At 43.1% G+C, this 26,216-nt stretch overlaps 1 protein-coding gene across 1 annotated transcript in view; it reads left to right on the plus strand.

The window, feature by feature from the left end:
- COLGALT2 (collagen beta(1-O)galactosyltransferase 2) overlaps window positions 1-26,216 on the plus strand; it is a 157,264-nt gene that overhangs the window by 7,591 nt on the left and 123,457 nt on the right. Inside the window, exons 3-4 of the mRNA XM_040566471.1 lie at window positions 7,420-7,553; window positions 16,245-16,354. The gene's annotated coding sequence lies outside the window, so the exon portion shown is untranslated. The remainder of the gene's footprint in view (window positions 1-7,419; window positions 7,554-16,244; window positions 16,355-26,216) is intronic.

Genomic DNA, 26,216 nt, shown 5'->3' on the forward strand with positions numbered 1-26,216 from the left:
AAGACACGGAGAGTGTTGCCAGCAGTCTTTTCTTAGTGATCTTTGTAGCTTCGAGGCAGGGAGAGCAATTGGAGCAGTGGGTTATTGCCGACTTTACATGGTATCTGTTGTGGAACAGAGAGGTATTAGCGTACTTCCTAACAGAACCAATTAATCATATAGCTTAGTAGAAATAATGCTTTGTATATGTCATGTTTGCAGGGTTGTAAGAAGTGACATAAAGGACTTGGTTTATTCTTGGAGTCCCATTAATCAGCATGTTCTGTACCTAGTTCTCTAATTGATTACGGTAGGAAAAGGGGGAATTAAAAGGCAGGTATCTGAGACTACACTTCAAAAAAATCTGCAACAAAGTCATAATAGAAAATTGTGGTGATTAAAAATAGAAAATTGCTACAGAGTTCACTCTAGATAAGCTGAGTTTGGTTTGAGGCCAAATCAGAATTAGTGTTTCCATTGAACTGTGTTAAGATGTGACACAGTTTGGCTGTTATTTACTCATGTTTAACCAGAACGAAAAACTGGTCTCTCCATCATTTTGAGCTAATGTCCAAACAATGGGGACTGGATTGGATATAGAAGTTCTGATTCAATGTTCAGTTAAGAAAATTTATACATCCCAATGTGAGGCCACAAGAAAGTCTGTCACTGTTGGCCATGGGGCTGGAAGGCAATCTGACCTGAGGGGAAAAAAAAGAGAGACATTTCTTCTACAAACGGATGTTGGTGGACATTGTTACAGTTTTGCAAAATTAGCTGAGGTTCACTAGCGTCTTCTGTAGGTTGTGAAGCCACAACAGAGGCAGAAGTCAGGTACATTACTGTGTGAAGTATGTGGTATTAATATCCACCCAGTTGATCAAGCTAAATATAGAGATAATGCATCCTTTTCTGAGCAGGAGGCAAGAGATGAAGGTCTTACCCCCCATGATACAGGAAAAGAAGGGAAAGCTGCAGCCTTTCTACATCAGCTCCAAGATCTGTAGCCTGCTGTTTGTAGGATGGGGTGATCCAGGCTTCCAAAAAGAAGTAGCAATCTCCCCTAAGGTGGGTTCTGCTCCCTGAAGAAACTATAAGCCAAACTAAATATTACCTTACCTCCAAGCATCATAGCAGTGTAATTTTTTTATGACATACTGTGCCTGACATGTTGCAAACATTTGTTACTCGGTTTGCTTTTTGTTTTGTGTACGTGTCTGTGTGTGTATATGTGCTCTTCTGAGAAGGGTGAGGAGAGGCAGAAGGGAATACCTGCCAGTCTCTGAAGTTCAATGCGACTCAGAGTTCCAGGTGCAAAGCTAAAGGAAAGTTTGATTTTGACAGTTTTAAAGATAGATAGCTCTTTAAAGATACTTAAACAAGTGTCTGTTAGTATTCAGAAGTAGAGCTCTCCATCCAGTTTTAAAACCTCGCTTTTCATTGTCTTTGCAATGGTCATGTGCAATTTCCTCACTTTGCACTGCAACCATAAAGAAATAGAAAATGTTATTTCCTCCCTCAGTTACAGGGGGACTGTGTTCTCCCTCCCATGAGCTGCTGTTGGTAGCTAAAAGGTATGGAGCAAACCCAAACCTCTGTGTTACCTGTGACTTCTACCATTGACCAAAAAGGGGGCTGTACTTTTCATTATCAGATCAGCCAGGAAGTTTTACCCCGCTGAACTCAAGTGGATTAGCTGTAGATGTGGTTTCCTCCTAATTGTCTACTGCTTGAAACTTGAAAGTGAGTGGTCTGATGTTTTAAAGGAATTTGTGTCTTGAAGAGAAGAGACTCTTTGTCAGCCTAGAAAAACATTTCAAAAATTAACAAAAATTGTGGCATCAGTTTTGTTCAGTACTTTTCATCTTGTCCCTGTACATCTCCGTAACTCTTTTCCCTAGATAATCTTTGAAAGGTCTGAAAAATCTGATTAAATCTGAAGCTTGATCATTGACTGAAAGCAGTGTGTCTGAAGGCATACTTTAGTAGCAGGCCTTGTTCACCTCTCGTTTGTGTTGCTGTGTGATCTGTATGGATGTCATCTCAGTTCCTTCTTCTTGTTGCTCTGTCTTCAAATATACGTAATTATGTTGAACTGCTCTACAGCAGGCTTTGAGGTATCTGGATGAGCAGGACTAGATATTTTATTAGCTCATTTAATGTGATGAAGGTGGAGGGAAAAGACTGACCAATTTGTACTCTCTTCAGCGGACACCTCTATCTGGAGGTGGAACAATTAAGTGAACAAAAAAAACAGTAAACAAGAAACTGAGCAAATCCTAGTTATCAAGGAGAGGATTATAATATAAAATGAGTGTTTTTCTTTTTTCTGTTTCAGTGAGGACCAAATCAGGCTCCTAAATGTCTCAATGTACATCACAATAATTGGGGAGCAGGAATATTCATTTTAGTTTCATAGCTACCATCTGTGTTCCTTCCAGAAAACAGCTACCTCCATTAATCTTACCCATTTTACTATATTAAGTTTTATCTATTCTTGTTATCTTGTGACCAGAAGGGAGCCTGAATGCCATACATAAGCCTGTTAGATGTTTACCTGTACAATTGAAGAAGTGCTGGAGGAGGTTCCCTCTCGGCCAAACTCCGTGGTGTTGGATGAAGAGCAATCTAGCCTGGTAACTTCGAGACAGAGTGGGAATACCCCCTCCCCTGCCATGCACCAAGGTCCTCTGGGTCAAAAGAGGATTAGGGCTTCTTTGATTGCGAGTGTTTGCAAAGAACAAGGAGCCTTCGCTTCGCTTGGCATGATCAGGACAGTTAGATGAGAATCAGCTTTGGGTGGAGAGCTGGGAACCCAGCCTGAGCTCTGCACTGGGCTTGGTTGTGCACAGCATCAACTTTAGTGCCTCAGTTTCTCAGTCCTCATTGAAAGAGAAAGAATACTTCTTGGTTCCTCACCTGAGCAGTGCAAAGTTTTATTATGCTGTATTTGAACAGCACTTGAAGATACAAATCCCTAGCATTACGATTTGTTTCAGCATGCATGTCCTGCTAGTAAACTGCAGTATAAAAGCCAAACTCTCATCTCAGCCACGATGGTATTAAGAATAATGCAAATGATTCAGAAATGTGAGTGGTCCAAAGCCCATAAAACATACCAGATGTAAGTGAAGCAAACCAAACCAAACCAAACCAACAAACAAAAAAACCCCACTGTGTACTACAAAGCAGTATTACAAAGGACTCTCTTAACAATATATGCAGAATATTATTTCTGTTGTAGGAGAAGCGCTCTATATCCTCTCCGGCAGCAGGTAAATTACAAAATCTTTTCCAGGATGCTCTATAAATGCATAAACCTTCTGGGCTAAGAGATGAGTCACAGACTGTTACCCAATCTGCCCTGGAGCAAGCCAGGAAAGTAGATCTGATGCTGAAAGAGACAGCTATTTCCCAAGATTTATAGACTACGAGTATTTTATTTACTATCCAAGGAAGGAGTCCACACTTGTTGCAAAGAATGAGCATAAAGTGGGCAGGGTTGGATCCTCCTTGGTTTTGTGTGACTGTGAAAATAAATTAAAGCATCCCTGGAAGCTGAGCGTTCAGGTGTCTTTTGGTCCTGTGAGGTTTCTCAGAAAAGGCTGTCCTGAGAGCTCTGCAGTATGCTCGCACGCTTGTGATGTGTGGGGAGCTTGTTAGACCTTAACTCTGAGCTGAAAAAAATACAGATGAAGCATGAATACAGGATATTTAGGTGTCATTTTCAACTCACAAACCAGTGTCCAGCATAGACTGCAAGCTGTTTCTGCTTTTAGCTTTCTTATCGTTGAGTCTAGTCTGTCTGAGCTGTAGTAGTACATCATCCCCAAACGCTTTGTACAATCTAAGCAGTATGTAGGGGTAATGAACATTTTTATTTTGGTATGTGCATTCTCAAAGTCTCATTAGAGGTAGCACTAGTATTTACTCGTTGGCATTTCAAATGAAAGGGGCTCTATTTAACAACATCAGCAATTTGGTCAGTATTGGCACAGTTCCAGCGCCTAGTGGAAAGTTGGGTGATGTTTTCATTAACCTCAGCACTGTATATACGCTGAAGTTTTTCTTGGGAGACTGTGTTTTCTGTCACTGTAGCGAGACCAGGGCTGAAGAGGAAGAGCAGTCAGTAGGGCTGCCTGCTAAAACCTCAGGTTGATTCCTGAATTAGGTGCTGGAAGTGCCTCCAAGCTTTACTCTTCATCATGGTTGTCTCTGTTCCAGAAACCAGCTTGCCTGTCCTTTGTCCATTAAGCACCTTCTCTTCCTCCTTCTGCTCCACCTTTAAATCCTCAACTCCATGTGGAAAACCCCAGTTTTTGCCCCTTACCTTCCACACCAGCCCTGTCTGTAGAACAGCTCCTATTTGTTTGACAGCATCTGCTTGCTGTGACTACAATTTTCTGTTCCAAAGATGTGGTTAGCTGAAAAGAGAAGCACATTTATTCATTCATTGACACTCCTGTGAAAGCACACTACGGGTCATACTGCTTACATAGTTTCTGCGGTAGTCATCACAGTATCTTGCCGATAGAAGTGGATTTTTTCTTAAAAGAGCTTTGAGGAAGGGAAGTGTACTGATTGCTGTGTTAGAGGTGGAAAAACTAAGGCAGGGAAGCAAGATGACTTGCTCAAAGAGTTTGTGGAAGAAGAGTGGGAGGGGAAATCCCATATGCCAAAGAAGGAATTAATCCAGACTGCAGAAAACATGGAGGATGACTCAGTTGCAGATGATAAAAAAAAAACAGAAGGCAAGTGAAAGCTTCCCAGAACTCTGGATGAATGCAAGAGAGAGAGGAACTGTATTTGCTGAAATGACTCACGGGAAGTTATCAGCCCATATGCAGCCAAGAGGGTAACCAGTACCTGGGCTGGGCTGAGACATATCTGTGAGAAAATAGACTGTGTGTTACAAGGTCATCTCTGCTTGGCTTGAGTGCACTGCTGGGCAGCACACTTGGAGGAGAGCTGCCTGCTTACAGGGAATCTGAATTCAAACCTCAGAGCAAAACAACCTCTCTTGGATCAATAGTTCTGTTCACAGCAGAGGTTGCAAGACAGGGTCACTGGAAAGTAGTAGTTGCTTTGCTACTGAAAAATCTCAATTTCTAGCTAGTAACCATTGCTGTTTTCCACCATTGCTGTACTCGAAGTTACTACTCTGCTTAAACTATTGCTATTTCTTGTATTACTGTGCATGATTTAATATTTTTTATCTTTAAAAGTGATGGCAAAATAGTCCTCCCAGCATGCTCCTAAGAGTTCGTATTATTCAGTGTTTTGCATAGTGATGTTATAGCAGAGGTTTAGGTGCTCAGAACTACAAAAGGAATTAGACTATTCCTATGAATTTAGTAAAGTTAGTCTGTACTGGGTCAAGTCCGTAATTCATCTAAGATAGTTTTTCACGTGTTGAGAATAGCAAATAAGTCCCAAGATGATGATTTAACTTCTTAGCTCCAAACCTTGTATTCAGCCACCAAAACACACATGCCTCTGCATCACTTGATGCTTACTCTCAGTTTTTCAGGGGATACACGTGTTGGTGTTGCTAGTGGGAAAACTATGTGTAAAACCAAGAACAAAGTGTGTCTTAGTGAAAGGAAGAAAATTCCCTGTTAGCAGCAACTTAACTGAGCAACTGTTATCTCACTGTGACTGGGGTTTCATGGTACACTTAGTAAAGAAATATTGCACTGTATGAGTAAAGCTCCAGGCATTTATCTTCCAGTATCATCCAAGGAAGTTACCCATGTCTTCCTTTCTGCCACTGGTTGAGCTACAGTACATTGGTGCAGATAAGTACCCAAAAGTACAATGGCTCAATAGGAATGAGTAAAGCCAAGTGAAATTTGAACCAGTATGTTTTTCCTTGGGACGTTTCGGATAGCTCCTATTTCTATGTGGGCTACAGATTGTGAGAAGAGATGTAGTTACACAGCATCTTTTCTGCTCTTTGCCTGAATCCCAGAGCAAAGAAGAAGGGAAGTATAATAATCGTATGGAAAAGGGAACTCAGCGATTCTGTGTTTGGAAAGTATTTCTTACTCATTTTCAGGTCATGTCATGCAGGGAAGGTTGCTTGACTTAAAGAACTTCCTTGTCAACCTTGCATTAGATCTAAGCTAGGTTATTTTTGTGCATAAGGTAGCCATGTGTGGTTTTGGAACTTGTATTTCTATGTGTTTTAGTCCAGAGTGCAGGTCTTGGTGCAGCAGTTTGCTGCTGTTCTTCTTTATCTTCTGCTAAAAGTGTAGAGGAGAATTGCTTGCTTCCCTCGTCTTCATGAAGCTGTACCTCTTCTGTGCAAGCCAGACCATTTCCTGAGCACTCTCAGTGCCTTGTTTGTGCCCTGACATCTCTGATGACCACTGCCCAGAATGTGGATTGAAATGTACTATCTAAATAAATACGTGTAACACACTATTTCTACTTGACGTGAAGCAACTGTCCTTTCTGGTATTCATAACTTTCTGACAGAGACATTTACTGATTTTATTAACAAAAATAACCCTCCCCTTTAAGAGTCAGTTAATTTACCTCAGCCCGGCCACAAAATTTCCTCTTGATGCCAGTGGGAGGTGAAATAAACTTTTAGAAATAAAGACCCTTCATGTAGCTAGTCCAATAAAATGTAGGTTAAATGTAGTGTTGAGGGACAGAATATTTTAAATGAAAGACATCCTTCAAAGCAGTCTGATATATAGCAAACTTGATGCCTTTGAAGCTGGCAAATACCCAAGCTAGCTTCAGCTAGTTTCAGGGAGAAACTGATGATCTGCATAGATTTTAAAAAAAAAAAAAAAAAAAGGAAAGAAGGACTGGCAGTCATACATATTTTGAGAGTTGAAGAAAGAATCTCTTCAGAAAAATGCATGTTGAATTAGCTTTATTGCTTCAGCATGCAAAAAGGTCTTGAATGGTATTGTAAATGTCAGTGTGTATTTGTTGCAGTTCCTCGCTAAACTACATATTGGGTTAATTACAAGTCTGTCACCAAAACTAAATGTTTTAATACAGTTTAGTTCCTTTAGTTCCTCAGACAACATGAAGTAAAAGTCCATAATGTCATTTTTGTCCTAAGAAGTTGTTAGCAGTACCGTGATGTTGGTTTACAACAACCAAGCAGTTGCATTCATCTCAAGCATGATGAAGTTCTGTACTTCCCTACGTGGAGATGAGCTGTAATTCCGATGTCATCGCACTGAGGTTTGTATCAAAGCCAAATGGCAAACTTGGAATGAGTGCTGGACAGGTGATGGAAATTCATTAGAGTGACGGTGCAGGCAGTTACTGCCCAATTTAGATGTGCACATTAGAAAGCTGACTCACCTTGGCTCTACTTACAGTCACTGGAGACTTGTTCAAGCCTGGTTCAGTCCATCTGAATTGTGCTCTCTGGTGAAGACTTCTCCCTTTCCTTTTTTAATGTCTCCTTAGGCACCAAAGTTGGATGCATGAAACCAGGCAGCATGACAAACATCCTTAAGGAAGACAGGTGCTTTGCATCAAGAACAAAGCTATGACACCAGGCTCTCCTGAAAGGGACATGGGACTGGAGTTCTGCTCTTCAGGTGAGTACAGACTTGGGACAGTCCCACAGGAGTGAGACATGAGAATGGAGAAGTCAGTGAGCACAGAGGAGGAAGAGGAGGTTTTAGAAGAAAGCATATATCCAGGAATGGGGTAAGGGCTGAAGACAGCTGAAAAGCAGCTTGCTAACTGGGAATTAACTAGGTTTTAAAATAAAAAGTCCTGTGGATTCTATACTCAGCCCTTACTATTGGTACACTGTGCTTCTACATGAGACCAAGAGTTTCTCTCACAACAGCCTGGAGTAGTCCTTGCAAATGTGGCGAGGCGGGTTGCAAACATACCTGTCAGCTATAGCTTTTTAACCAAATGCTGCAGCAATTTGCAGGAGTAAGTAGGTGAGTAAAAATGCCCTTTTTCTGTAATTTTACTTTCTGAAGCATGTTATGAATAGAAGAATCATCTGGGGCTAGAAGAGAAAATGCAACTAGTAGCTTGACCTTTTATTGGGTATAATGGAGAGGTGATATGGGAAGTGATATTTTAGAAGAGCAAAACAACACACTAGACATCAAAGGAGATAGCACTGAAAGTACATCTAATGCAGCTGAGAGGGTGAGTTCGGGTAGTGTACAAGTAAGGAAGAAGGGGTTGCAGTCTGCTCTGGCGACATGCAGCAAATACATAACAGGGACAGTTTGTGTGAGGTTTCATAGATAACTAAAAACTCTGATCATGGAGAGAGCAGTACAATGACTAAATTTCCCGCCATTTTGTAGGCGATCTGAGAAGCGACTGTGCTTTGAGCTCTCTCTTTGCCCAGGGGAGGTAAGGCTGGCTGGCTGACTGGCTGAGAAGTGTGCAGTGGTGCCTGCACCTCCCGGTAACCACAGGTGGGATTTTTTGCTTTCTGAGAGCAAAAATACACATAAAGTTATGACCTAGTAGGAAGTCGAGTGAAAATAGACCCAGCCATAAACAAGAAAATCAGTTCTGGGAAGAAAGTGTGGTGAAGGTCAAAGCAGAAGGACATTAAATAAATTCATAATGCACATATTCAGTTCTTCCAGTTCTCAAGCTGTAAAAGAGTAAACTGCTTTGGGGCAAATGAGGTGACATTTATAAATCTTGATACCCAGAAAAGAATTCTGGCTTGTGTGTATTCCATTGTTTCATTTTCAAACTTCCTATCTGATAATGTGTAAAGGAACAGATACTCTGGACAAATACCTCATTAGAACACAAATTTGTTTCATAGAAAGCCAGATGTTTTCAATGATATGTAAGAATGCAGTAGCTAAAACCCATTAAAATAGTTGCAGCTTGTGGTGCATGTTAACACAGAGGGAGCCTAAATGAGTACACTGTGCAAATAGGTGCACTTCCTTCCATTGGGCTGAAAATGATTTCATTATTTTCACTGTTAAATTAAAAATGTGCTATGTTAAAGATAGGTCTTTGCATTTTTCCTAATTTTTGTTTTCCTGATTGGAAAACTGAAGACTAAACTCCTCCATTTTCAATAACATTTCCACATTCTTTCTGAAATCTGAATCCTCCTTATTGCCATGCCACCACAGCTTTTTGGAACGTGGCTGCTGGGGTTTGGTGTGGGGAAGGGATTAGGCAAAACTCTCTTACAATGTCATGAGTAATTGAAAAAAAATATTTTTTAATCTCATAAAATAATAGTTTTTTTCTGAATTAATTCTAAAATTTTTAATACCTATTAATTTACAAACTTCTAGATGTCTCCTGCTGCAGAGCTACAGGTTCTCATGAGACGATAAGCAGCAACTCTTCGACATCATAGAGCAACATTTCAAAAGCGTTCCATTTTGTTAGTGGAGAAATCTTTCCAATTGTGGATATAAATTTTCTGATTAATACTCTGTGGTTAGATATGTATCACTCAATGATGAAGAGAGGGGAAAGCTGAAGCATCCCCAGTGTAAGGCAAACATACGAGTACCTTGCATTATATTGTATCATCCAAGGATATCAAAAAACGCAATATTGTGGCAAAGAGCAGCTAGTCAAACGTATGTGACAGTCAGGAGCTTGTCAAAAGCCTCACAGAGACATACTTAGTATTGTTAATTCTTCTGATCACATCAAGTCATTCATCTTTTATCAGTTCAAATGGCTCTCCTTCTGGGGACAGCCCATCTCTCAGCTGACATTTCATGTGTAATGTATTAGTATTGCTGTATCTCAGACAGCGAAGCAAAAGTGCAGTAGATTAGATGAAGCATCAGGAAGATGTTGCTGCAGTGCTGTGTGTCAGCAGTGAGGGCTAGTCTGGTGAATGCAACCGAAAAAATCAAAGAGATTTTTGCCAGGAGTATCAGGCTGAGCTGAGGCTCCCTTTCGCATGCGGTTTTGCAGTACAGTGCTAGCTGTTGCCATGTTGCACCAGCCAGAGTCCCAGTCCCATTAATAATGAGACATGCATCTCCAAATTAAAGATATGCAAATTATGAAATACGCCATCACATAAGGAGTATGCTCTGTTGTTCCTGGTTAGCAGGGGCATTAGCTGAATTCATTTCCTCCCTGCTTCCACAGGAGATCAGCAAAAGGGAAATAGCAGTGACTTCTTGGGGCCAGGGGGCAATGCATCCCTGGGAGGGCAGTGATCTTTGCAGTGTGCTGTGTTGCAGACCCTTAAAAAGACAACTCTGCTGATTGCAGCTGCTATTGCTGCAGCCATTTAACTCTTTAGTAATGAATCCAAAGAAGCTGTCTGGAAGTCTTCAGTAACTGTAATTTTCTGTAATTAATTTTTTAAGTATACTGGACTTCCATACAGTGACAGCAGGCCTTTGAGCAAGGCCATCAGGGAATTAAAATGAGATGTGGCCTTGGCAGCTTCTAGAACACAAATGCATTATATAGACAATTGAGTAGATTGGTGAGAAATGTAATTTTATTTGCGGCTCAAAAATGCTAAGGAGGAAGGAGAAATTTTGAGAGCTGAAAAAACCATGCCAGAAATGTGTGTGCCTTCTTGAACCAGCTGGGACTGAACTTTTTTTCCTTTTGATTGTATAAGACTTCCCGATAATTGCAATTCAATAGAAGAAAAGAATTTTCTGCCATGATGGTGGAGAAATACTGTCATAGATTGCCCAAAGAGATGGACCGTCCTTGAGCAGGAGGTTGGAGTAGAGGACCTCTGGAGTTCCCTTCCAACCTGCGTGATTCTGTACCAGGAATCATGTTTTGGGTTTGTTTTTTTCATTTCTATATCAAATACTAGTAGAGGTTGTTCTGTACAATGTTTAGTGATGTTACCTATTAATATAATCATAGAATCATAGAATGGATCAGGTTGGAAAGGACCTTAAAGATCATCCAACTGCAACCCCCCTACTATAGATCCCACCCACCAGATCAGGTTGGCCAAGGCCCCATCCAGCCTGGCCGTGAATACCTCCAGGGATGGGGCATCCATAACTTCTCTTGGCAGCCTGTTCCAGTGCTTCACTACTACTACTTACAGTGAAGAATTTCCTCCTAATGTCTAGTCTAAATCTATCATCTTTTAGTTTAAGACCATTCCCCCTTGTTCTATCATTATCTACCTAAGCAAGGAGTCCTTCTCCATCTTTTTTATAAGACTCCTGTAAGTACTGAAAGGCCTCCATGAGGTCACCCCGGAGCCTTCTCTTCTCCAGGCTGAACATCCTCAGGTCTCTCAGCCTTTCTTCCTAAGAGAGGTGCTCCAGCCTCTGATCATCTTTGTGGCCCTCCTCTGGACCCGCTCTAACAGCCCCACATCCTTCTTGTGCTGGGGGCCCCAGACCTGGATGCAGGACTCCAGGTGGGGCCTCACAAGGGCAGAGCAGAGGGGGACAGTCACCTCCCTTGACCTGCTGGTCACACCTCTGTTGGTGCAGCCCAGGATGCAGTTGCCCTTCTGGGCTGCAGGCACGCACTGCTGGCTCATGTCGAGCTTTTCATCCATCAGAACCCCCAAGTCCTTCTCCGCAGGGCTGCTCTCAGTGAGTTCTTCTCACAGCCTGTGCTCATGTCTGGGATTGGCCCAACCCAGGTGCAGCACCCTGCACTTGGACTTGTTGAACCTCATTAGGTTCACATGGGCCCACTTCTCAGGCTTGTCCAGGTCCTTTTGAATGGCATCTCTTCTTTCTTTGGTATCAACCCTACCACTCAGCTTGGTGTCATCTGCAAACTTGCTGAGGGTGCACTCAATTCCATCGTCTATGTCACTGATGAAGATATTGAAAAGCACCGGTTCCAAGACAGACCCCTGAGGGACACCGCTCGTCACTGGCCTCCACCTGTACATAGAACCACTGACCACCACTCTCTGGGTGCAGCCATCGAGCCCATTCCATATCCACTGATAACACTTCAAAAGGTTTCAGCAAGATCTCTTTCCATATTATTTTTATTGTAGTCTTAAAAAAAAAAAAAGAGAGGAAATACTGTTATACTGGTTCAATGTTAGCTAGGTAAGTGGTTACACAGACAGGTACATGCCCTAGCTGAAAACCTTGATTGGTAGTTGTGTGTACAACCATGGCCCAGCACTGAAACAGTAACAGCAGCTCAGATTTCAGCCCCAAGTTAAACTCTGAAACATACACCTGCCAGGAGATGACATTAATTTGTTAAATGAATGTCATTGTATCACGTACATAGAGCAAACGTGAACTATGTTCATGAGAAAGCACTGTGTCAGAGGGACCCTGTAGGGCATCGCAGATGTTGTGTTCCTACAACGCATGGATGGCTTCATGCTGAAGGAGGGGAAGGTGACAAGCCGCATTGCTACACAGCACAGAACAGGATGTTAAGAAGGATATGTTCCTCACTCAAAACAATGTGAGGCTCTTTTTTTATCTAGTCAAAATATAATTACAGAGATTTGAGTTTGGCTGCGATACATGGGCTAGCCTGCCTAAAAACGCGAAGTGAGCCAAGCTGTTGAATCCTGGTCCTTGGAAATGTCTTTGGGTTTTTACGCCATAAGATTCTGAGGCTGCTTGGTCCTTTGTTTTTGAAAGTTGACTTTACGATTTAGCTGAAAAGTTATGTGAATTTTTAAAAACTGTATCTACTTATGCTTACATTCTTGTTAAGCCCAAAGTCAAACTGCTGCTATGGGAGTGACAGCTCAGATGTGAGTGAAGGGCCAAATGAAAATTATGTGGAGATTTCATTTGACAAGGCCACTTCAGACAAAAGAAATGTTAAACAAATAGCCTTACACAATGGGAAATGGTGAACTTCTGCTGAACCTTGCTGTTGGCTCTCTGCCAAAGGAAAGTTTGAAGCTACTCGTATGTTCTGATTTGGAAATCTCTCTGGTTTTAATGTCCAGCTTTTGTATACCATTTTAAATGGAAAATGAAAAGTGCTTAATTATCTTTCCCAGGGTATGACAGCTGATAGAAATTAAAATGTCTGCCCAGAACAGAGTGAAAATCCTGCACGCTGATAATAACTCAAACAATGTAAACCTGTGCCATATTAAGCTGTAAATGGAAAAATAGGTGAGAATAAACGATTTCACGAGGTAAGAATAGTATCAAAGTGGAAACATTCAGGTATATCACCCTGGGTGAGTGTTTCTTTCAAGCCACAACTCCTGTCATGAACAGTAAAAGCAGTCACGGTCTGGATGGCTTTTCAGAATTATCTACTTGGCTAGATAATGCAAGACAAGGGCTCTGGGTAGAAGCAATGTCTTTATTAGTGTAGGTAGAGGGAGAAGAAGCTTTCATGCTTTCAGGCCTACAAGTTCTTCTTCAAATAAAACAGAATTTCAATTTCTCTACCTAATATAAATGAAGACCTGGCTAGGAATATGAATTCTGCATGTCAGGAAAAGCCTCTAACACCCAGCCACCTTGGCATTATCTTCTAATACTCCGTATATATATATATATATTGCTGTTACAGAAAAGCTGCAGTCTAATATTTTAATAATTCTAATCATTACTATCTGCAGCACCTGGAAAGAAGAAATTTCTGTAGAGATTGATCTCTTCAATTAAAATTAACCATTTGAAATGGAAAGCTGCCATCATAATCTGATGACACCTATTAAAGTTGCAAAAACTGCTGCTCAGTGTTTGAGGCAAAAGATAGAGCCCAGGACAAGTTGTTTTAAGGCATGTGCTGGTCATTATCCTTTCAACTCAAGATGGGTTTGAACTTTAAATCTGAGTTTCAATGCCATGTGTCCTGAGAGGCTGGAAGTTTCCATCCCAGCCCTCATTTTTAGTAAGAACCTGGTATCTACCTCCTGGTAGAAGAGTGATAGGGTACCACCTTAAAGGCTCAGAGATTTAAGTTAAAAATGCTTCTAAATGTAGTTGGCTGGAAAAGTTCACAGGTTTGCTGGAATTACAATTTTTTTCTCCCCATCCCTCTTCTGTGATGCCTACAAAATTATTGGCCATAACTAGAGCTAAAGAGCCCACGGCCATGGCTTAGTGCAGACAGATGACTATGCCTGCGTGCTCCTGCCTCCTCCCAGGCATTAAGATGGTCAGGTCTTCAAAGCAGGTTTTCTGGTTAGTTTCTGCTGCAAGCCCAGCTACAGGTAAATATTTCTCTGGTGAACTTCTTGGGCTTGACCTCTTTTATTCAGAAAACTATTTCTGTACTCCTCACCTGGCACAATTCCTGAAGCAAAGAACTCTTAACTGCTGACTTGGTTGCACCAGTGGCTTTAGGGGATGCCATTATGGGACAATGCTTGCTAGTCAGGGTATTCAAGTGCCAGTCCAAATCCTCCAGTTCTTTTGAAATCCCAAGTGGTTTTAATGTAAACCTAATAGAAATATTGATTATACTAAATTGGGCTGACCAGTGAGTTTGTCTGCTGTGGAGATGCTGGTTGAAATTTCATCGTAAAATAGCTGGAGGAGCAAGACAGGTCTCTGTCAGTACTTGTCATTAAATCTTCCTTTACAGAGATGATTTGACCCCAAGCATATGTAAAAATAAATTGCAAAGCAGCTCAGCCTGTCACATGGGCCAGACTGAACCAAGTGGTGGGTATTTTAATACAAAATGTACCTGAATCTGCGAACTCCTTACAAAACAATTGCACACTTCCCATACTTCAGCTGGCACCAGCTGAACTCTTTCCTGTGCAATGACATGCACAGGGCTGTTTTCAGGAGCAAATTATAAACATTTCTAGCTACAGGCTAAATACGACTTGGTTTGCCAAGTGCAGCTGAATGTGAGAACATATTTATGCTGAAACAGGAAGACCAATGAACAGCTTGCTCAGCTCTCTGTCCCTTTTCTCTGCAAAAACACTAATCTGTGGCACAAAAATTACTGCAGAAGCTGTTAAACACTATTTTTTTCTGTGTGAGAGGCCATTATTTAAGTGCTGTCCTTCTCTGACTAATGAACATGGGCTCTTCCATTCTCTGGCCTGTCTGCCATGCTGTACTAAACATGCTCAGCTAAAAGTAAAAAGCTTTGATGCTGTTCTCTAGCTGCTAGCTTAAAAAGTCAACTTACTGCTTCTCAGTCACCCTCTCCATTACAAAGATTGTATCTGCAAGATCAATTCTACCTGCTCCAGCCTATTAGCTTCAGTACTGTTGAGAAGGTTCAGAGTAGGAGAAAATCCAGTTTGAGGTCTGTTAGCTGCCAACCCTTGGTACTAAATGTGCTGGGACAACAAGAGAAAGCAGAGAAAGTCTTTGCTCTCTTCTCTTCAGGCAGAAAACAACCATAACTTCATGTGAATCCCGTCTGCTTACTGAGAAGGTAGCCTTCAGCAGTGAATCTGCACTTGCCAGCGCTGACAGCCAGGGACAGAAAATGGCCCTTCCTCATGCTGTGGTCATGGCAATGCCATAGATGTACTGGACCATTACTGAGGCCAATGCACCTAGATAATCAGTTGCAGCTGAGGTTGTGACACAGGTATGGGAAGAACGGTACTGGCTCTAAAGCTTTGGTAAAGTTGTATTTGCTATCATAATCCAAAGATTTCAAGACCTCCTCTGAATGAATAGAGGAGCTGTACTCACTATGCAGAAATGTTTGTTACAAGGCTGTGTCCTTCCACATCTGTCCTGAGAAAAAGTTTCTCAAAGCATGTACTATACTAGGAAGATTTTTTTTCCCTTGAAATTTGTTGGATAGGTATAACTGTACGGTTTTGGTTGTCAGCATGGAAACTAAGCCAGTGGGATCCAGTTCGGTTCTCGGTGTTGCTAGGCTTATTGTCTACCTTCAGGATGATCTGAGAAAGAAGCTGCAACACTCTGTGCACGGTGGGCAAGAAATCTTACATATCTTTTTTCTTCTGCTTAATAATCAGACAGCCCAAATTTATGTTAGAGTCATTTAAATCTTAGATTGAAACCATATGATCTTCTAATTCTCCCTCAGAAAGGAAAAAGAAAATAACAGCTGAAAATTACAGGAAGGAATATTATGAATTCCTACAATGAAAACAACAAGAACAACCAAACTAAAATCCAAGCTGTTTGATGAATGGTGGAAACTTGGTTTCCTTCATTCTGTCTTACACTACTACACCTCTTACACTGCCATACCACAGCAAACCTTCCACGACACACAATCACAGGGCTCCCGGATACAAAGTTCTGTGCAAAATAGATCGAACTCTCCTCTTATCATATCCTGAACCTTTCCTTGTGCAGTTACTCTTTCATGTCACCTGTGGCCCCCACTGTAATCACGTGCCTCTTTTCTTTTAGTGTCACCCAGGCAGAAGACAGCACACGCTGTCCCTGGAGCTTCATACCTGCGGATTAGTTGGCGAGTACATCCATGGCCAGTGGCATCTGCTGAAGACAATAGCTAGGAGGTAAGTTCTTCCTGCCTTTTCTCCTGCAGGAGCATTCATAGTGTTAATTTTCTCTACGTGCTGCTCTATTTTTGTGAAAATTAGAGAAGCTTCATTTTTTGAAGATCTTTATGCCAGCTTGCTAGCTAGCTTTGGTTGAAGCTATTAGGGGTGCTAAAGGTCTTGCAGGAGGACTGGCACACAATGTGATCATATCAGCCTTGTTTCCCCAGGAAAACAGGTTAAAAGATTTCTCCTTGCCTGTAATTGGACGCTGCCAGTTTGAAAAGCTGCCAGAGTCTGTCTGACAAAAGAAGACCTCTCTGTGTTTCCCCTTGCAATTGCTTTCCCATGGAGCCTAAAGGCGAACTGTTAAGGCCATTGATCTCCCTGCAAACAACATATTTGCAGCAGTGGCAGGAAATCTCTGTGGGGATGAAGTGTACAGGAATGACACACACTGACTGCTCATTACACTGATCTGGTACTAACTGGTCCCTAAGTGAAGAGGAGTCACCAAAACTTAGCTACAGGCCATTTGACTTATTTTAATTAGTCACTCCGAAAAAGTCAGCCACTCAGAAGTTAGAAAAGGCTATTAGGATGGCATATCACAACTTCGTTCCAGCTCCCTTGCAAGTTCATCCAGTTTTTAAACAGAACCCTTTCTTTAATCTTTAGATGAGCACTTAATGCCAAGTCAACGTGACAGCCTGCTTCTTTCTAATTATTTGGTGACTGATCCCATTCTCTGTTTTCAGCCCAAGATTGAAAGGCTGATCTGAGACAGAGCTATTCATTCCTTCACGTTCTGGTGAATGGCATTGCTCAGTCCACTGCCTTGTGCTGCACCAGCATTAATCCACACTACCCCCCATGAAGCTGGGGACTGGGATTGTGATTGCCTTATGGATAAGGAGCTATAGCTCCTAAAATTAAAGTCACAACTCTCTGTTGGTTTTGAATGTCCATCTGCCCAGGTTCTGACTCTCCAGAAAAATCCTACGTTACTTTCAGTAGTACTGACAAAGCTCTCATGCTGTAGTTGCAGTAACAAATGATGGACATATCTGCAACTTGACCAAGGAGGATCTCCAGTCAGTTAGCAGAAATCTAGGGAGTGATTAGCTAGCTGCTGTCTCTGAAAAAGTTGTTGTAAGAAACCTGAGTAAGAGTGGCAGTGATGGCAGCTGTAGGACCAAATTGCTGTTCTCCCAGAGATGCTTTCCATTCTCCCAGAGATGCTTTCCATTGTCTGGACTGTAAGGTCACTCTTTATCTTCCTGTGGGCTCTGTCTCACTCTACAGCAAAGAATAGGTCCCACAGAACAGTTTCTATCCCTATGCAACCCTTTTTATTCAAACATTAACACTAAGATCATCCATCCAGTACACCCGATGAAATACAGCATTTCAGGACAAATATGTTCATTTTCAAACCAATTTCATTACTGGGTTGACAACCTGGTCCCAAAAACATTGTCCTGACACAATTTGGGAATAAAAAAAACTGTGGCAGAGATGCAGTTCTTGATTAGCAGCTGGTTGTAGAAGGATTTGGGACCTTTAAGTATTCTTGCAGCTGAAGCCAATGTCACATCAAACCACACATTAACCACATTTCTGAAAGAATTTTGTCTCCTCGGGGAAAAAAATGTGAGTGTGAACTTGTGATCAATGGCTGAGAGAACAGATTTAAGTTGGATATGAAACTTTAATGCTGGCACTTCTGGATATATGAGCACTTGAATTTGGAAATCTAACAGCACCAGTATAACATTGATGTTTCCGTTATTCAGGAATTCAAGACAAGCTCCCTGCCATACCATGAAATCCCATTCCATGCTGATCACTACCTTCCTGGACCATCACCAAAGCTGCAACCTTTCAGCATGTGCCTAAACCTCTGCCACTTGTGCTCACAGAGTAGCTGATTGCAGTTGCTGTCAAGCAGCTCCCAGAGGAGATGGACTTGGACGTTGGCCCTCACAGCTGCTTGCTGGCAGCAAAGCAATGAAGAGATCATGGATGAAGAGATGTAGGGGAGGGGAACCTGCTCATCCAGGCATGGACACGGCTTGGGAACAAACAGGAGGAATTAGCAGCCTGCATGAACTGCAGTGCTGTGAGCTCATTGGCATCACAGAGGAATGGTAAGATAGCTCACACAATTGACATGCTGTGGTGGATGGGTACATGATGCTCAGGAAGGGCAGCAAGAGAGCAGGGGGAAAGCATGGAGTTCTGCCTGCAAATGGGAGATAAGCCAGCTGGGAACTTAGGGGTCAGAACTGGTGGGCAGACCAACACGGGTGATTTTGTCATGAGTGTCAAAGGGTTGTGATCAGTGGCATGAAGTCCAGCTGGAGGCCAGGTGGTGTACCCAAGGGGTCATCGCTGGGGATGGTGCTGTTTAACACTCTCATTAATAACCCAGACGATGGGGCAGAGAGCACCCTCAGCAAGTCTGCAGATGGCACAAAGCAGGAAGGAGCAGTTGACAGAGCAGGTGGGTGTGCGAGCATCCAGAGGAACCTGGGCAGGCTGGAGACCTGAGCAGACAGGAACCTCATAACATTCAGCAATGGGAAATGCAAAGTCTTGCACCTGGGAAAGAACCAACCCCATTGCACCAGCACCTGCTGGGGGCCAAACAGCTGGAGAGCAGCTTGCCAGAAGAGGACCTCGGGTTTCTGGTGCACAACAACTTGAACATGAAGTCCAGCTGGGGTGTGTTAGGCAGAGCGTTGCAAGGTCAAGGGAGGTGATTATTCCCCTCTGCTCAGCACTGGTGCTGGGTCCAGTGCTGGGCTCCCAGTACAAGAGCGACCTGGACATGCTGGAGTGAGTCCTGTGAAGGGCTGCAGAGACGACTGAGAGTTTGGAGCATCTGACATATGAGGAGACTGAGAGTGCTGGGACCATTCAGTCTGGACCATTTTTCTTGCCCTCTTAATTCTAGTTTTCTTTTATTAGACTGAACACCCCTGCAAGTACCCTTCACTCTCTGCACACTATGGAGGCCGTATATCAGCTATTCTTTGCTGCGAAACTTTTCCACCCCATGCCAGCCCAACTCCCTTGCCCCACTCCTTGATGTATCTACTCCTTCCCCTGCTTCTCCTGCTCCACTGGTCCCCATGCTTTTTCCTTCATTATACCAAGATCTCCCCTAGCTCGTTGCTTGGTCTCAGCTATTCCTGAATCCTCTGGCTCTTGGGCTGCCCATTTTTCCTTCTGTCTCGCAATCCCTGTCTGCCCCTTGCATTTCCAACTAGCCCTTCCCCCTATCTTCCCCCTTCCAGAGTTTTCCTCTCTGTTCAGCCCCCTCAGGTGCCCCTTTCACCCCTGTCCTCAGCTCAGACACCCTGCCACAGACAGGGCTGGGGGGCACAGAGAGGCACTTTGCGTGCTTGTGCCCAGCAGAGCCCTGGGGGGCAGTTTTGGGGGGATGGTAAGTCCTGCACAGCTGTGCTGAGTCTCCAAAAAAAAATCCCAAGTGTCCCCAAGAAACAAGAGAAAAGGGATGGAGGCAAAGCTGCCTGGATGCTTCCACTACATGGCCAGGGTGTCCTCATGGAGCAAATGTGTCCCCCACCAGAAAAAAAATGATAGCTGCAGCTGTGTGGATATGATCACTTAGATGTTACAACAGTTATTTCAAGGGCTTGGTGTGAGCTTGTGATGTGGAAGGGAATAAGGCTTTGGGAACCCCTGGCCTGGCTTCTGTTCAAGGGGTGCAAATGAAAACTAGACAGAGCTTGTGTATGGTCTGATTCGCAGCCTCCTGCCTTTACTTCTTACCTCCAAGGTGTTTGTTCATTTGAAGCCGTCACAAGATGGGATCAGGGCTGTTCACCGTCTTTTCCATGACACCTGTCTGGGGCAGTGAAGTCACAACAATGGTTTGTAACATTAGAAACAAAAAAGGTTAATAATTGTGCCCTGAACCCTGGCAGGATCAATTTCCCAATGTCTACAGCAATCTGCAAAACACAGAGGTTTCAACATTTTGTTATCAAAAGCTGGGACAGTGTGTAACAGTATGATGGAAGTGCCTGGAGAACTCGGCTGTTGTCAGACCCCAGAACAAAACATGACTGAAGACCCGAGCTATTTCAGTACATCCCAGTATGTTCTTGCAACTCTGTTTACAGGAAACGTCTTCTTTGGAAGAGATGCTGTAAGAAACAGGAGAGCATCTTCCTAAATGTATTGATTTCTATTATTCTTATTAACCAAAACCTTGCTCAGTAGGAGAGATTTTTAACCACAGCAATTAATTTGTTAAAGCTACACATTGCACTGACTGACAGGGTTTATTCTTAAGACAGTGAAGAAGGATGCACGTGTAGATGTGGCTTGTTGCCTTTTCCCTTTATCACATGGAAGTGCCTCATCAATGTGAAAAACAGAACTCCTTTTTTTTTTTTTTTTTTTTTTACTAGATAAGGCAACTGTGAGAGCCCCTCTCTTCCCATAGCAGTGCTGCCCTCCCCGCTGCCCTGCGTAGGCAGCAGCTGCCGGGCCGGGTGAGGATCTGCAGTGTGCGTAGCGCATGGGCCAGTCTCACAGGGAGCTGTCTGCAGCAGTAACTGTCAGGAGAGGCTTTCTACTGAATTATTCAGAGCTGTCAACTAGAAGCCAGTCTAGGGTGAGATGAGACTGCAGCATTCATTTCAGTTTAGTTTAGACTGAGACCAAATTAGGGGTATATTAATTTTCACTGTTGCATAGGCAATCATAGCTCCTTTGGTACGTCAGGACCTTCAATTTCACCAGGTCCTGGTGCCCTCTTGTCCAAAAAACCTTGGTAAAATATTTGTCAAAGGTCTCTTCACACCACAATGTAGATACTACTAGTCACCAAAGTCTGTCTGCACACGAATACTTGACAACTCACATCCTATTCTTTCCCGCTTTGCTAGTTTTTGAGTCTTCAAATTTGGTTTTGGAAAGACACATTACATGGTCAGAAGTTACACTCAGTGAGTTTCATGGCTTAGCCATAAAAGACTGTGCTCAAAATATGGCAATTAGTCCATGCGGCTGTCCTGGTAAGCAATAATCATAAAAATAAATATTGGGAGAGGATGAAAAGTAAATAGGAGAGTTACACTGAGCTGTCAGGGAAGGGCTGCACTCTGGGGGAAGCAGCTGGCTTGTTTTTTATCCTGGTTTTCTAAATTATGCGTCTTACTCCTGTTTCTAAGTTTACCGTCCATAGAGGACGGCTGAAGTTTAACTGGCTTTTCCCTCTCTAACTCCTTTTGCCATAGAAGTTTCTGTAGGCGGAAAAAAAAATCCTTCCAGATTCCACTGAGCAGCCTCAAACTCAGCAGCTTCTTCCACAGCCCCGTGGGGAACCACGGCCGCACCGCACCCCACAGCAGGAGCTTTGGCTTCTGCCACTGCCTTGGCCGCAGAGGCTGTGTCCCATCTGGGCAGCACAGCTCTCTCTGCTTTGGGTGGGAAAAGCTTTAGAAATAGTCTTGTGGCTACTGGTTTTGCTGTTTTTTTACTGGTTTGCTGACACATGCTGCTGCATGGATTTGATGTGGTGCAAACCCTGGTTGAGAGTGCAATTAGCTGGGGACGTTGGCTTTGTATGGGCATAGCACTGGGAGATCATCAGCTCTGGAAACAAAAGAGTTTGTGGGCAGCCCAGTTTTGTTTTAGCCTAGTGGTACTCAGGGGTATTTATTTCCTCTGTTCCTCTGGGAGCTTCAGAACCATGGCTTCTATTTACAGGCTGATGAAGCTCAGCACCGTGTGTGTACGTGCTTCCTGGGTTTTTCCGCTTGCCCCGAGTGCCCGAGGCATCGCAGGTATGTTGTATATCTGACCAGCATGGTAAGTTTTTCTTCACGAGAAAGAAGAAAAAGGAAAAAAATAAGTGTCCTCAAATTTCATAGGCCTTGGGACAAATCCAAGCAGTGTGTCTGCATGACTGACTTTTGCAGTTAAAATTATTCTGTGGGAGTTAGTCTGAGGATGATCAAAGACTATAGTTGATGGTTCTTGTTTGTTGGTACAAATATGGTCCTTTTTGCTGGCTGAAGGCTGGAGGCAAAGGTGTTGGTTAGCAGGGGCACTTGCTGGACTTGCTGGAGGAGAAAGCACACAGGGTGGCTTCAGCCTCCTCAGCTCCCCCCTTGCACTGCAGCTGCTGAGCACAGCCAGGCGAGAACTGACCGCTTGCTTGATGGGGAATTTGCAGCCTGCTCAGCATGGCTGTGGACATGAGCAGGGTGCTGGCGGGCTCCCAGGATGAATTACTGAGGATGAATTAAGCAGGAGTGTTTCCGAAAATCCAACCACGCAGCTTCTAGAGAGGGGTGAAAGGGTTGTATTCAGGGTCCCTGTTTCTTAAGGATGAGATTTATCTGGTTTTTGGATTTGCTTTCACTTGTATTTATAACTGGTGTCAAAGACTTCTCAGGCTACATCTTTTGTGTTTCCCTTGGCTGTTTCCCAATCACTTTGGGTTTTCATCTGATACCATATTCAGTCAAGGTTTACAGGTAGAGGAGGATTATAGCACCAAAAGCAGCTATACCAAATGCTGTTCTTGCTTCAGAATAAGTATGGTCTTTTGCCTTTGCATTTAAGTCTCTTTCTAAGTGGTGTAGTAGGCCTTTTGATTTTTTTTACTCTTTGGGATTATCTGTGCCTTTGGGATTATATTATGCCGGTGGAACATAAATCTTATCTTCATTAACTGTTTCAGGTGTTCATATGAGAAAATCATATTCCATTTATCTTCCAGCTATAGAAATAATTTAACTGGACATTCAGATTACAAGAAAAGCAAGATTTGCTTTCTAATCATTTCATTGTCAGTTGTTCTAGCATTGAGGATGCTTGAACTGCCTAAACAAAGACTCCAATTAGGGAGACAAAAGTAGCCTTTTGTCAAGCGCTGGCTTGGGGTGCAACATCTGAGTTGCTATTTGCTCTCCAGCTAAGTCTGCTTTGATGGTTTAGCTGGTGCATGATCCCAGCACAGAAAAACAGGCCACGGGAGCAGCGAAAAGACGAACCCCAGAGTCGTCTGCAGGCACCACCCGCAGCCCTCTGAGAGATTTCAAAGTGCTCACCAAAAACAGAAGGCTGCTTTGTGGATGTGGGCTCCCGTGATGATTTCTGGTTAGTTTGCCAGACCCTTTGGAGTCTTTGGCTACATGGAAAAATGGTGAATGAGCTCATTGTTGCCTTTTCCACAAGCACTGGCCCTCCAGCACCAACCCGACTGTTGTTACAGCACGATGCTGCTACCACGCACAGGCAGAGCACCTGGAGGGAGGCTCACACAGGAGGACGGAGCACAGGGGAGGTTTTGTTTCAGTGGACATCGTACCAGTTTCCCTAGAGAAGTGGGCTAGCACCAGCCCTGCTAGAGGAGAGCATGAATACCAAAATAGCACAAGCATCTATTTTCCTTTCAGCACAACACAGCTCCCATCATGGCTATTAATAGTAGTTATGCCTGCAAAGAGAGGTCAGGCCAAATCCCTTGGTAGGTAAATGGCTTAAATGATAGTTCACCCGTTTACTGGTAGCAGCTTCTAAGATCAGTGAAATATTTGGAAGTGCGACAAGTGCCATTTTCTAGGAGAGCCACTGAGTCATTCCCAGATTTCATGTCCTGGCTCCCCAGGGTTTCTGGAAACAAATGGTGAGTATTTTTCTCCTGACGTTTTTTGACTTTCACATGCCAGGAAGTGACAGGAAAGACTGAGCACACTTTAATAATTTTTTTTGAGTCTCATCAAGACTTTGTCTACAACAGGGAGATGGCTCAGGACATGAGAGGAATACTGTTTTCCATCCCACTCAGTGCAGCGTATCGGAGCCAAGGGCGGTGCCAATATTTTGATGGAGATTGCTTGAGCTCTGAGGAGCTGCGGACACGGCCAGACCCCCCCAGCCCTGCCAACACCACTTGTGATCCTGACCTTATGTTCTCGTTTGAGGGTGAAAGGGCCTATTTTTTCCTTTCTGTTAATTTTAAGGAGATAAATATAGCCAGTGAAGTGACCTCTTAGTCCCATGGAAATCTTTGAGTTTAAAGCCGAGAATGTGAATTTTAGCAGTAGCTCTTATTTTATTTATAGACTGGTCATTGTATTGCTTAGCATGAGGTGATGTTGTGTGACACAAGCATAGTTAATTAACACTAGGTCAGCTACCTTTGCAGAACAATGACAGAAGCCTTAACTTCCCTAAAAAACCTCTGTTCTAAAAAAAAAAAAAAAAAAAGTATGTTAAAACGTGACTGAATATAGTCTTTAATAAGGTTTCCCAAATACTTATTTTTGTTTAAATGGATGCTAACTAATTCTGGCCCTATTGACCTTGCTGGAGTTCAGTGTCAGCTTTTACTGTGACACTGATATAACTCCCAACAGGTCAGAATCAGGCCTGAAATGTACAGAAATGCTTGCTAAAATGTGTTTGGTGAAACAAAACGGTGCTCAGGGTTATGAAGGCTGGCCCAGTAAAGGGAGCATGAGCAAAGCTGGGACCGCAGAAGTGAATTTGGGGATGGTGGGGAAAGGGAAAAAGCTGGTCTCCAGGGCTGCAAATCCAGAAAGGGGTTATGGAAGGAGGTTCCACAAGATAGCAAAAGGATCTTAATCTTATACAGTTCCTCCAATGGTGCTGCAGCAACCCTTGTGAAGGGAGCATCCATACCAAGGATTGCTGTCAGTTGTGTGTTTATCAGAGAGGAGGCAAACTGTGGGCAGAGGGCGGCTTTGCAGTGAACCAGGTGGCCTTATTTTTTCAATTTCAACTGACTGGAAGGAGCAGCTTTTTGTGCTTTCATGAAATCTATGAATTTTTTGTGGAGAGGCCACGCAGGCAGCCAGGCTGCAATGATGGTTTTACAGAACCTGCTCCTTCATAAGGTTTGACACAGGTAGAGGGATGGAAACAGCTAGACTGTGCAGGTCTCTGGTACAATATTTAATATTTTTCCTTTATGAATATAATGAGTTTAGATTGTATTTTTAAATAATTGCACAACAGATGTTTGTTCAGTTTCTCAGAGACGCTTTATTTAGCAGGTGGAAAACAAATGTCTGCTCCTTCTTATTGATGTGTACAGCACCCAGCCTGACAGGGCTCTGATCAGGCCGTGCGGGTGCTATTGCAGAGCAAATCAAGTGAAGGAAAACAGAGGCATGAACTGTGCTTTTATCACCCAAGATGTGAGCCACAGGCAACAAGGAGAGATGGTCATCTATAAGAATTATTTTTCCCGTAACAGCAGCTCTGAGAAGGACCTGAATGAGAAGTACTGACCAAAAATAGTCCATGATATAAAATTGGCTTGAAATTGAAACCCTTCCTAGCACTGTCCAAAGCTTTTTATTTTCCCTGGGGTGACTGCAGAACTAATAGGACACGTGTTCGTTAGTCTGCAGGAGGTTATTGTAATGAATAATAATGGATGTGACAGCAACCTGAGGTAACTCAATGACTCTGAAGCTGCTTCCCAGCTCTCCCGTGCTTGGCTTTTGTCCTCTCCAATTTCTGACTTCTGCCACCCGTGCCATTGGCCTTACACACGGAAGAATGAAAACAAATATACTGGGACATCAGTTTATGGGAAAAAAACCCACACAAAAAATGGAAAATTAAACTGCAAACTAGACTGCTCTTTAGGAAGGACTTTGCTTAAGGGTCAGAGAGTAGTGGAGCACATTTACCGTGGCTTCTGGAGGGTCAAGCTTTTCCCTTAACCTCAGTCAAAAAAGATCTGAAAGCATGTCCATGTGCTACTGAAAAGTTTGGTAACTCCTTTCAAGAAAGTTACAATGATGTATTCAGGAGTAGAAGGATGAAATGAAGCCAATAAAGATCACCAGGTCACAGA

The sequence above is a fragment of the Cygnus olor genome, chromosome 8 (genome assembly GCF_009769625.2).
Source record: "Cygnus olor isolate bCygOlo1 chromosome 8, bCygOlo1.pri.v2, whole genome shotgun sequence".
NCBI lineage: Eukaryota > Metazoa > Chordata > Aves > Anseriformes > Anatidae > Cygnus > Cygnus olor.